General features: G+C 31.2%; 1 protein-coding gene across 1 annotated transcript in view; it reads left to right on the top strand.

The window, feature by feature from the left end:
- The first annotated feature begins 354 nt into the window (after positions 1-354).
- The window catches only part of LOC145249507 (uncharacterized), a 451,591-nt gene continuing 440,076 nt past the window's right edge, over positions 355-11,869 (top strand). Inside the window, exon 1 of the mRNA XM_080111122.1 lies at positions 355-707. The gene's annotated coding sequence lies outside the window, so the exon portion shown is untranslated. The remainder of the gene's footprint in view (positions 708-11,869) is intronic.

Genomic DNA, 11,869 nt, shown 5'->3' with positions numbered 1-11,869 from the left:
TTATGAGTAAACAAAAAAAGGGACTCTCCGCATCGCATCAGTCACCATTAAAAAAAAGAAAGAAAAAAAAACATTGGCAGATAAGGCCACAATAATTTAAAGTTGCAAGATCAGCCCTGTAATGCTACCGATTTCACATTAATCGCTTTATCGTTTTAAAATGATTTTCTTTATAAAATAAAACTATTTGATCAATTCACGTGTTTTTTGTTTTTTTAATTTTCATTTCGTTACGGGTCCGTACATCATAAATATTTTTCTGTCGTTTTTTTTTTTTTTTTTTTTTAATTAGGTTGGATTCTATATAATAACCCTTTCTTTACCGCATCATTGGATCAATGGATTCTCTGATTATTTTTATGTTTTAGGTCCGTTTTTTCAATCGAAATAAAAAAGCGGAAAAAAATAATTGAAGAAAAAAAAAAGGTGTGGGAGAAAGGGTAAGCAATATATGAAAGGAAGGTGAATTCATTTCTTATCTTTCTCGAGCAGTCACGCCTCGCTTTGGCCTGTTGAGATCGACTAGTCACGGCTTCAACTTAGATTTCCAAGATGGCGGCTTTCGGGCTGTCTCCAGTGCCAAAGGTGGACACACTTCTTCTTTGTTGAGATTTTTTGTTACTTCTACGACTATTACCAATACTTATCCTGCGTATGATTTGTTGTCAGTTTTTTTTTCAAATATATATATACATAAGAAGAATACGGTAAGTCTTCAACCATTAAAAGATTAAAAAGAAAAATACACTAAATAGGAAAAAAAAAATGCCGGTTTTTCTCCAACAAAAGTTGGCAATGGAAGGTGGGGGGAGGGCGTAAAAACAAAAATAAATAAATATATATATATATATATATATATATATATATATATAAAGATAAAAAAAAATCACTGTTTTTTAATTTCGCTATTTTTTTAAAAAAATATTTGTTTATTTTTTTTTTTTTTTTTAGTATTTTGGAAAAAAAATAAATTTTTATATTTTATTTAAAAAAAAAAAAATACTTATTTTTCCTCTCTTTTCTTATAAAAGAAAACGTGAACACCCAATTCAGACAACATTATTTTAACCACATGAAATAATGTTCATATGACTGTGTATGATTATTTCATTTCTTTCTTATCTTTGTGTCTATTCGTTTATGTAAAGTGAGAACCTCCTTCAACTACCTTAATATTATCTACTGCAACCATTCCCCACATCCTCTTAAGTCGACGTTACGTAGCATCGTGTTGTTGTTTTGTATGTTTCGGCTTAGGGACCAAATAGACGGATACAATTAGGAACACCTGCGTCGGTGCTTATTTAAAACTAAATCTACTGTCAAAATGAAAATACAGAAAAATCTTGAAAAAGCAAAAACAAAACAAAACTGATGTACGTGCCCATCACGGGGCAAATGTTTCATATTCCAAAAATCACATTAAATTGATCAAGTTCGAAAACTAAGAAAAAAAATGACGATTTTAGCGATTAATGTGAAATCGTTAACATTACAAGGCTTATCTCGCAACTTTAAATTATTGTGGATTTAGGTACTTGTACAGTTTAATCAAGACATTTTTCCTTGTTTTTGAAGAAGGAGACGTGAGGCACTGAGAGGCAGTCCCTTTTTGCTTAGTCAAAACTTGATCAATATACTTAATTTTATGGAATATGACAGCTTCGATCCATGACGAGCAGCACGTACGTCGTAAGTTTTTCTTTTTTTTTTTGCTTATTCAGAATTAGTTATTAAAAAGAAAAAAAAAATACTGGAAATTTTTCATGATGTACGTACTCGTCATGGAACGAAGATGCCATATTCTAAAAACACGTAAATTAAGTAGTTTTTTTTTTAACTAAGAAAATTAAAATTTATGATTTTTAGCGATTTTACTATTAAACTATAAGGCTGACTTTTATCTCGATACTTCGAATTCAGTTGTCTCATTTATTTCATCGGATTTCATCATGCTCGACGAAAACACTACAACTCGATTAATCGTAAAATTGATTTGCTTTAATAATAATAACAACAATAATAATAATAATAACAATAATAATAATAATAACAACAATAATAATAATAATAACAACAACTACAACAACAACTACTAGATCAAATTACGTGATTTAAAAAAAAAAAAAATTCCTCTTCGTTCAGTGGCAGACTTTTCGGTATTTTTTACGAGAGCATCCAGCGTAGTATAAACACCCCCAACCTCGAAAGGGAAGGTTGTTTATTTCCGAAAACCTTTCTTAAACTGGGGAGATTGGGGGTGTTTATACTACGCTAAGTATTTTCGTAAAAAAAAATACTGACCTTTCTTTATTTCTAATTGTCGCCATCAGTGCAATTCTTAATATACACCAGATTTTTTTTTTTTGTATTTTTATTTTGAAAATAGGTTTAATTCTAATTAAGCACCTCTACGTCTTATATTCTTTAGTCTGAAAACAAAAAGACTATTAAACATCATGTACTCTTTACTTCGATGTCCGCATCAAGACCCTTCTATGAAATCCCTAGTACGTCATTAGTTTTCTCCTTTCGCCGAATCTGAACGAGAACGAGACCCCCCCCCATAAACAAACACCCCCATCCTCCACATGTTAAGAACGGCTTTCGGTTTGCTTTTGCAATTTTTTTTATTGGATACTAATATATAGGTGGGTGGGTTCTCGTTCAGGTCCGCTCTCCTTTTTTTCTTTTTTGATGAGGGTGAGGGGCACTAGTGCAGTTGTTCAGCATTCTCCACAAGCAAATTAATTGTTTTCATTTTAGAAGAGTTCCGTTCACGCAGTACCCATTTTTTTTTTTTTTTTTTACCTCTTAAACATCAAGAATCCCAACATTAACCATATCGCTTACTCGTGGTCTGTTAGTCGATAGTACAACAAATAGAAGCTAGTCTAACAACTTATTTCTATCCCGGTTTATCTGTTCAGTGTCTAGATACTGAAGAGCTGTGACACAGCAAAGCAAAGCAGTTCATTCATTTCTCAATGACTATCTACAGTTGTGTGTGTGTGTGTGTGTGTGTGTGTAGATACGAGGCTCAAGAACGCATGGTACCTAGTAGTTTGTCGTCCATCGTTTAGCAGACCATAAGCTCTATCATATATTAAGCACTTTCCATCAGAACAACAGAATATGAACCGTGCTATTTTTTGGAGATAGGATTTTCAAGTTAAATTCAATTTTTAGGGTATTTTTTTTATAAAATTATTAGTTGAAAGTATAGAATAGTTATAACAACTGGTTCCCGTTTTGTTTCTAAATAATAACATTATTTCAGTACGATCCGTATTCTGCATAAGTAACCAAGTTAATTACGTGGGTGTCATTTATTTGTTTATTTTGCCGGTGACACTTTTGATCGAAAAGCACTCTACCTAAATGCTAATTGGGGATAATTTCTCCTTACCAAACCCCTTGTGATAGATATCGACATATACAGGAGGGTGTCCAAAAAAAGAAAAAAAAAAAAAAAATTGACGCCATTTAAAATGCCAATATGTCGAAAACTACTCTGTATCTTAATGAAACTGCACAAACAAAAACAAAACAAAGATTCTATGACAGATATCATAATTTTCCCAAATGATGAACGCCGCCTGTGAATCTGCAATCTGCACACGTCAAGTCGGTAATCAAACTCATGCCAAACACGCTGCGGCATGTCTTTGGAAACATTCTTCAGTGCGGCTGCGGCAGTCATTCTCTGCTTGATTTCTTTAACGTTAGCAGGAAGAGAGGGACATAGACGAATCCTTTCACATATCCCCCAGAGGAAAAAAAAAAAAACACACGGCGTCAGGTTAGGTGATTGTGGTGGCTGGTGGCCATTTCAGCAGCAAATTGTCTTCCTCCCCTCCCTGCCAGATCTATCTCTCTGGCAGGTTTCTATACAAGCTGTGAAAATTTGAGGTCATTTCAACGAAAACTGCCAAAATTATTGACCTGCCAAATGACGTCAAATTTTCTGGACCCCCTCCCTCTCTCTCCCTATATATATATATATATATATATATATATATATATATATATATATGTGTGTGTAACATTAATTGGGTTGTTTTCTAACAGTATTTTGTTTTATTTTTTTTTTAACCCATTGCCCAGACTTCAAAGATGTAAGAGTTATGTCGCGGCCATTTTTTCTTGATTTCATATAACGTACTTGTTTTTCGAAGCGAATAAATGTTTTGGTGCGAAAATACAATCAACAGATCGATTTTTTAAATATGTTATTGTTGTTTTAACCCAAAATAATATGTTCTTAGTTGTTGAAAATAGTAATATATCCAAAAATTCGAAAAACCGTAGAGTAGAAATTTATTTATAAAAGTAATTTTACGGAAAATTGCGTAAAATCGCATTGTTCTTAGACGTTATAAAGTAGGCAATAAGAGGCTAAACACACGGGACATAACTCCGAAATGAATGTTTTATGACGGCAGTATTGGCGCTTCTTCGCCGCTTCTACAGAATTGGGACGAGATTTTGTAGTCGATAAATTGAGTTTTCAGATAAAAATAAACAATGGTTTCACCTGATTTTTTTGTCAATTCTAATAAGTTACAATGGTAGCTTCCAAATTATGCAACCGTAATTACCTGAATATTACTGAATTATTAAACAAAACAACTCTAATCGTGTTAGCAGGTGAAAAAAATTACCACCATCTTGTTTAAATCAAAATGGAAAATGACCTCCCTTTTGAACTCTCCTGCGGCTTACGATCGTTTTCATCAAAATTCTATTTTTTTTTATTTTCTTTAACAATTTTCTACCTTATCGATTTTCGTAATTTTTTGATATAATCATCTAAAAAAAAAAAAAAAAAATACGAGGAATACGTAGATACCATTGTTTTCATGGGAAATTTAGTTTTACGATTTCCGAAATTTCGTCCCAATAGTGTAGAAGCACCGCAATTATTGTCTATAGCGATAGATTTTTTTTTTTTTTTTTTTTTTTTTACAAAAAACACAATAGCAGTTATTCTACTCGATGAATTTTCGTAATTTTTGGATATCACTATTTTCGACATGACAATTAAGTACGTAATATTGTTTTTACTTCAAACGATATATGTTAAAGCTTAACAAAAGCACCAACGTTTTAAAGTAAAACTCTAATCACTTATCCAGATAGGTAGAAGAGGAACTTTGATAATTTATATATATATATATATACATATATATAATTTTTGTACGACTTTTCGTACGTCTTTTAATTATAAAACAAACCGGCAATTCGGCAGCTTAACTAATTGTTCTAAGGGAGGTAACTATTTTACTAACTAAAATAGTTAAAAAAACATTTCTTACAATTATTCGTTTGTTTTTAAGGGCTAAATTCGCAAAAATTGGCCTAAAAACATCGAGTTGTTCTAAAATGGATGATCCATGCTACAAATATTTAAATATTGACTTTTCATTTTTTTTTTTTTAATAATCTGGTAGACTAATGTCCATTCGATAATAATCTGTTGAAAAAACAAAAGACAAAAAATAGAGACCGAGAGAGGAGGGGGGCCAAGATTTTTCAGGTGGGCCGAATGTCTTAAGAAAAATTATATCGTCGCATTTTACGTTTTTTTTTTATTATGTTATAAAACTTTGTTAAATTAAAGTAGTTTAAAAAATCATTTTTTTTCTTACAATTCTTAGTAAAACAGTTATCTCCCTTAGAACAATAGGTTAAGCTTCCGAATTGTCAACAAACCCGGTATTACTGATTCTACTTTACCTCCGGCTGTCCCTCCCCGTGTTAAGGTTTTTTTTCTAAATAAAACAATCTTTAACATGGGACGAGTGGGGTGGCTTCATTTACCTATTCTGTACATTTAGCAGTGTCAGAAATCGACATTAAAAATGCGTGATAAAAACTTGAATAATTAGACTTACTATCTTTCGAAGCTTATAACTACTTGAAAAATGTAATTCAAACCCTAATTTTTTTAAATAAAAGGAACAAAGACCAAATTTAAAAATAATAACAGGTTTAATAGCAAAATATGCAATATTTGTTTTTTAAAATCGGTTTTCTTTAAAAAAGATTTTAAGAAAATCAACGAATTTTAACTTACTTCCAAAAAAAAAAAAAATGTATATATATATATATATATATATAATTCCAAAAAATCACTTACCTATAAAAATATTAATCAATGGGTGCTTCCATTCTTCATTCTGTTAAGAATTTATCCATATTTATATTTTATATTTCATGTCATTTTTAAATAAAATATTTTTTCACAACTGGAATAAAGGGAGACAAACGTGTCCTTTTCTTCGAGTTGAGAACTTTGGTGGCCTTAAGCGCCAGAAATTGAAAAAAATTTAACTCGTAAAATTCAATTCATCTTATTACGAAAAAAAAAAAAAATGACTGCATGAGCGCGCGCAGGCACTTTGTAAACACTTTTTTTTTTTTAATAAAAATATTTCTATTATTTTCAAAAAACTTTAGTTTATTTTGGAAGTATATTCCATAAAGAAATTAAACAAACCACTTTAAAACGAGAAATTGCGAGTTTTGTATATTTTATTCGCAGTTTTGTGCTAAGGGTGTCAAAAATTCCCCCATAATTTTGACACACCTACTGTACTTTCACAAGAACAATTTAAACAAAAGATGCTTTTAAAAAATCAATTAAAAAACGGAGAAGCAACCGGAAGTAAAGTCGAAACACTAATCGTAAAGATAACCTATATATTTTTAAATATGATTGGCGGACCTGAACGAGAATTACCCCCATCCCTATAAATTTAATAGTATGTTTTAGTATGTAGTATAGTTCTCGGTGTTGGGAGTGTTTATTCCGAAAGCCATTTTTAACATGGGGAGGTTGGGAGGAGGTTTATACTACGCTGGGTTAGGTCGTAAAAAAATACCAACTGCAAAATACCAGTTAAGGGGGATTCTCATTTGGTCCGCCATATAATTATCCACAGATACGCGTTTGATCGTTATACAATAGCTAAGTTCAGCCACACGAATGCGTCGTGTAACGATGAAACACGTGTCGATGAATACAGAAATATATATTATGTTTCTGAATTTTTGAGGAGGTGTATCTTGTCGAACGTGTGAATGTTTCTGACACGATACGTTTCAAGAAGTCGGAGGTTACATCGACCGAAGAAGCGTTGTGAAAATGACACTCAAGACGAGAACAGTAGTCCGAGGAGTCCAAATAATACAAATATATAGTAGTATCTATAGTTCACTTATCGAGACTGCCCGTTCTATACAAGCACGCCCCCCCCATTCTATTTCGCATGCATGACACCATGCTGAATGTACTCAACTGGAACCTTGTTTTTTTTTTAGACATTTTCATTCTCACGCGTTTTTTGTGTCCATTTGTTTAGTTTTTTTTTTAATCTTTTGAAATGAAAAAAAAAAAAAAAAAAGAAATGGAAATCTCTAAACTGTGACAAATTGATGAATCAAACCATTCATCTTTTTTATTTACTAAACTCTTGTGTATTTTATTCTATTGACTCGGAAAAAAACGGTACTACTGATCCGTGCAGACTGCAGAAATAATAACGTTATTATTTTAAAAGCCATTCTTAACATAGGGAGGGGGGTGTTTTGTACATATTCTATATTTTAACCTTACAATTGAATAAAAAAACATATCATAAAACTTTAATTAAACTTGAAAATACGATTTAAAAAATATCGCGGATCAGTAAGTGCACTCACTAGCACCCAAAAAAGTAACCAATTTCTTTAGTCAGCCAATAATCAGCCATAGATGCTTGTTTTATAAAATATGATAAAACACTAAAAATTTATCCAGTTAGATAGAAAAGTAACTTCTCTTGCTTTTGATGACATTTATTTGCTTTTTGACAACTTTTTCGAATCTATATGTATAGTAAAACAAATTCCTACATAATGTTGGTACTTCGGCAGTTATCAACGTGCGATTTCCACGAAGTTACTCAGATGTGCCCGGCAGATGACGGGAAGAATCGGAAACGGTCGACAAGTAGTTTTCTGGAAGATATTTTTTTCCAATATATTACTTTATGAATTCCAGTAGTCGTCGTCATTCTTAACATGGGAGTGAGGGTGGGTTGTACATTTTTTTTTTTTTTTTGTAATAAGGCTCGCCCGGCTGTTTCTAGTTATTCCCGTCGCCTGGCGGGTATACTTAAGTATTTTGTGGAAACCACAGGTCGGGAAAAGCAGAAGCAACATAGTGTTATTATTTAAGCACGATTCGTATTCTGCTTTAGCACTTAACATTTTATATATATATATATATATATATATATATATATATATATATATATATATATATATATATCCCTTTTATTTTCCGTGCTTAAGTTTTATATTTCATCTACTGTATCTTCCCTCTGTTTTATGTTTATAAGTTTATCCTACTTTTGCATTTTTACCTCCAACAAGGCACAGTACCACTTTGATGTAGGGGCTACTATATGGGACATAATTGCAGGGAGTTTAGCAGTTTACATTACACTTGAATTTCTGCATGTCAGTGTAGTCAGAGAAACGGGAACTCGGAAGTGAATTCCAAAGCCTGACAGTTCTGGGGAAGAAACTATTAGAGTAGAAGGCTTTCTGGCATCTGGGAATCTCAACAGTGAAGAGGTGGGATTTTGCTGTTTGTCGGGGGGGATTACGTCAAAGAGGGTACAAAGGCTTGTAGTTCGTCGGAGCATCTGCCATTAAAATACTTAAGCTTGAGGTTGCATTTCCAGTAACGTAAGTCTCTTCTCATGAGAAGCATTAGGCTTCGAAATGCCTGGGTTTAAAGAGCGTTATGACCTTTCTAGTGATGTTTCTGACAAATTCACATATACCTATATTAAGTTTCTTATGCGCCACTCTCATGTGTCGAGCTCCTTATATTCTGATAAGAATCTATCCATATTCTTTAATTCTATTTGATATTGTGTGTGTGTCATTTATTTGTTTACTAGAAAATGTACCCGGCGTTGCCCGGTATTAAACAATGAAGATAAAAAACGGAAAGAAACAGACATGTTCATGCGAGTATTATGTTATTTTGGTACTAGTGTACGTATTGATCCTTGCTGAAGTAATAACATTTAGAAGGCTATTCTTAACATGGGAGGGTGTTTTATACCTAGGCACCGCCAAAACTGGGGGGGGGGGGCAGGTCAGTACTTTTTGACGGACCGTCTTTTTAAAAATCTACCAAAAATCAGGTAATTATCCGATCAATACGAAATTTTCAGCGATTATTAGAAGAATGAACTTTATAACAGTGTACTTATTTTTCATAAACGATATTTATATATATATATATTTTTGCTTACAACCCCCCCCCCTTGTTTTGAAGTGGGAACAAATATGCTTAAAATAATCATCTGAAACTGAAATCAACATATTGTGTTGTTGTAAGGGACAGAATTATAGATTAAAAAAAAAAAAAAAAAAAAAATTGTTTGCATACCTTATTTTGACGTCTGAATATCAGAACTTCGATTGTGTTTAATTATTCCGCTTTTGAGTTTTGAAGTGTGAAATTCGGTGAATATGTTAAGTAAAATAATTAATTTAAGTTAAGCAAAACAAAAAAATTTTTTTTAAATATTTATACGAAAAAAGCTATTTTAAAATTTTTGATAAATAAATTAACAATTTTTTTTTTAGCGAGCCGAATAATGCATGACCATTATTAAACAGGGCATGCTTTAAATAATCGATACCAAAAAAAAAAAAAAAAATTCGATAAATATTGTGCCCTTTGTGTTAAAAATAGCATAATTTTTTTCGATCCCTTTTGAAAACGTTTGCCGCCTTTCGACCACGGTGGACCAAACGCGCTGAAATCATTTTTTTTTATTCTGCTTTAAATTGCCCCCCCCCCCATTTTGGGGAGCCTGGCCCCCACACACATACACATTAAAAACCAAACGCATACAAATGGTCACCCATCTGGTACTGGCCAGCCTCAGCTTAATAATACATTGAAATTTTCGTCACTGAAAAATAAGTTTTTTTTGGCCTGTTTGGTCTTCCATAGTTTTTATCAAACGAAAACGTAAACAGAGTTGATCTGAACTCTACGTCAACGCGAAATATCTTGTTACCTATATGAATAAGTGGAATTATTTGAAATTCAGGTACTTATATTATAATATTTTTGCATATTCTCTTAGAAAATCATCCTAAATCTTAGACAATAAATAAATTAATTAATTATTTCAAAAACCCTTTTTTTTTTTAAATATTTAAGTACGTTTTTTGTGCAAGACAAAAAATGTCAATTGTTAACTTTTTGGGAAAATTTAACATTTAAAATTGAATTAAAAATAGTAGCAAAAGTTTTACATTATTCTGTTTTCTATATGATAAAATTCAGGGTTTTATCTTTCTGGAAAAAAAAAGTTACTCAGAAATAATGGATTTTAATAAATGTAATTTCGTTTTAAAAAACAACAACAACTTGATTTTGCGGCCATTTTTGGCGGTGCCTATACCTATTCTGTACTTTAACCTATCAATTTAATAAAAACAAATATAAAACTTTAATTAAACTTGAAAATCCTATTTAAAGAATAGCGCGGATCAATAAGTGCACTATAAGGCATCTCCAAACCGTTGTGTAGAACGTCAGCATTGTACACATTAACAAACAACACATAAAAAATTTTTTTCTCTAATATATTTAACAAAACTTACTTTTATTGTGTAAGTTTGTTTCATAATGAATAAATATCGAAAATTTCAGGAAAATATGACTATTTGCTTTTTGCTAGATTTTTAAAACCTGGGTACGTCTACGGCTTAAAAAACGTCAGTGCATAGGAACGTTGTTTTAAAGCGTTAAAACCCTCGTATGCCTTAATCGTTTTCCCCCTTTTTTTTTTTTTTTTTTTTTTCTCGCAGTTTCGAAATCGTAAACCTTTTTGATCATTTCCGGAACTGATTCTACATTATCCGTCAATGCTCGGAGCTGAATAGTAATAAAATAGGCGCCCTTTCGGTATTTAACTAATTTTTGTCCAGAAGAGCACAGCTCTAGCAGTATCAGAATTTTTGTAGGAATTTTTGACACCCCTAACACGAAACTGCGAATACAATATAAAAATCTCGTAATTTCTCTGTTAAAAGTGGGTTATTTATTTTCTTTATGGATTATACTTCCAAAATAAACTATTACAGTTGTTTTAAAAGTAATAAAAATATTTTTATTTTTTTTTTAAAACAGTAATGAATTTTCCGAACTCAATATTTTTCAATTTTTAAACTCAATATTTTTAAATTTTTAAATTTTATCAAAATTTTTCTATTGATTCTATTTTTACGATATTTTCAGGGTCAATGTGAAATTTTATGTTCTTTCCAATAAACCGAATATAATATTTTAGACAAACGTTTTTTTTAAATTCACGCCCCCCCATTTTCACGCCCCCCCATTTTGAAATGTCTATTAAAAAGTAAATAATTAATTTATGTTTAATAGGTTTATATATCACAAATTGAAGAGAAAAGGTCAATAAATAATATATTCAAATTTAAAACAAAAAAAAAAATCAGTTTTTTAGAAATTTACCTGTAAAGTCCGAAGTTTAAAACCTTATTTTATAAGAACACATTTTTTCTTTTTGTCTTTTTTTTTTTTTTTAATGAAACCTTGGTCCTTGCTCCTTTAATTGAAAAAAAAATTAGGGCTTGAATTACATTTTTCGAGGAGTTATAAGCTTAGAAAGATAGGGGGTCGAATAATTTACGCCTCTCATTTTGAAATGTCTATTAAAAAGTAAATAATTAATTTATGTTTAATAGGTTTATATATCACAAATTGAAGAGAAAAGGTCAATAAATAATATATTCAAATTTAAAACAAAAAAAAAAATCAGTT

The sequence above is a fragment of the Euprymna scolopes genome, chromosome 28, assembly GCF_053919585.1.
Source record: "Euprymna scolopes isolate OS-2025 chromosome 28, ASM5391958v1, whole genome shotgun sequence".
NCBI classification, from domain to species: Eukaryota; Metazoa; Mollusca; class Cephalopoda; order Sepiida; family Sepiolidae; genus Euprymna; species Euprymna scolopes.
Note: the sequence above shows the minus strand (reverse complement) of the source record. Positions and strands in the feature narration are given on the sequence as shown.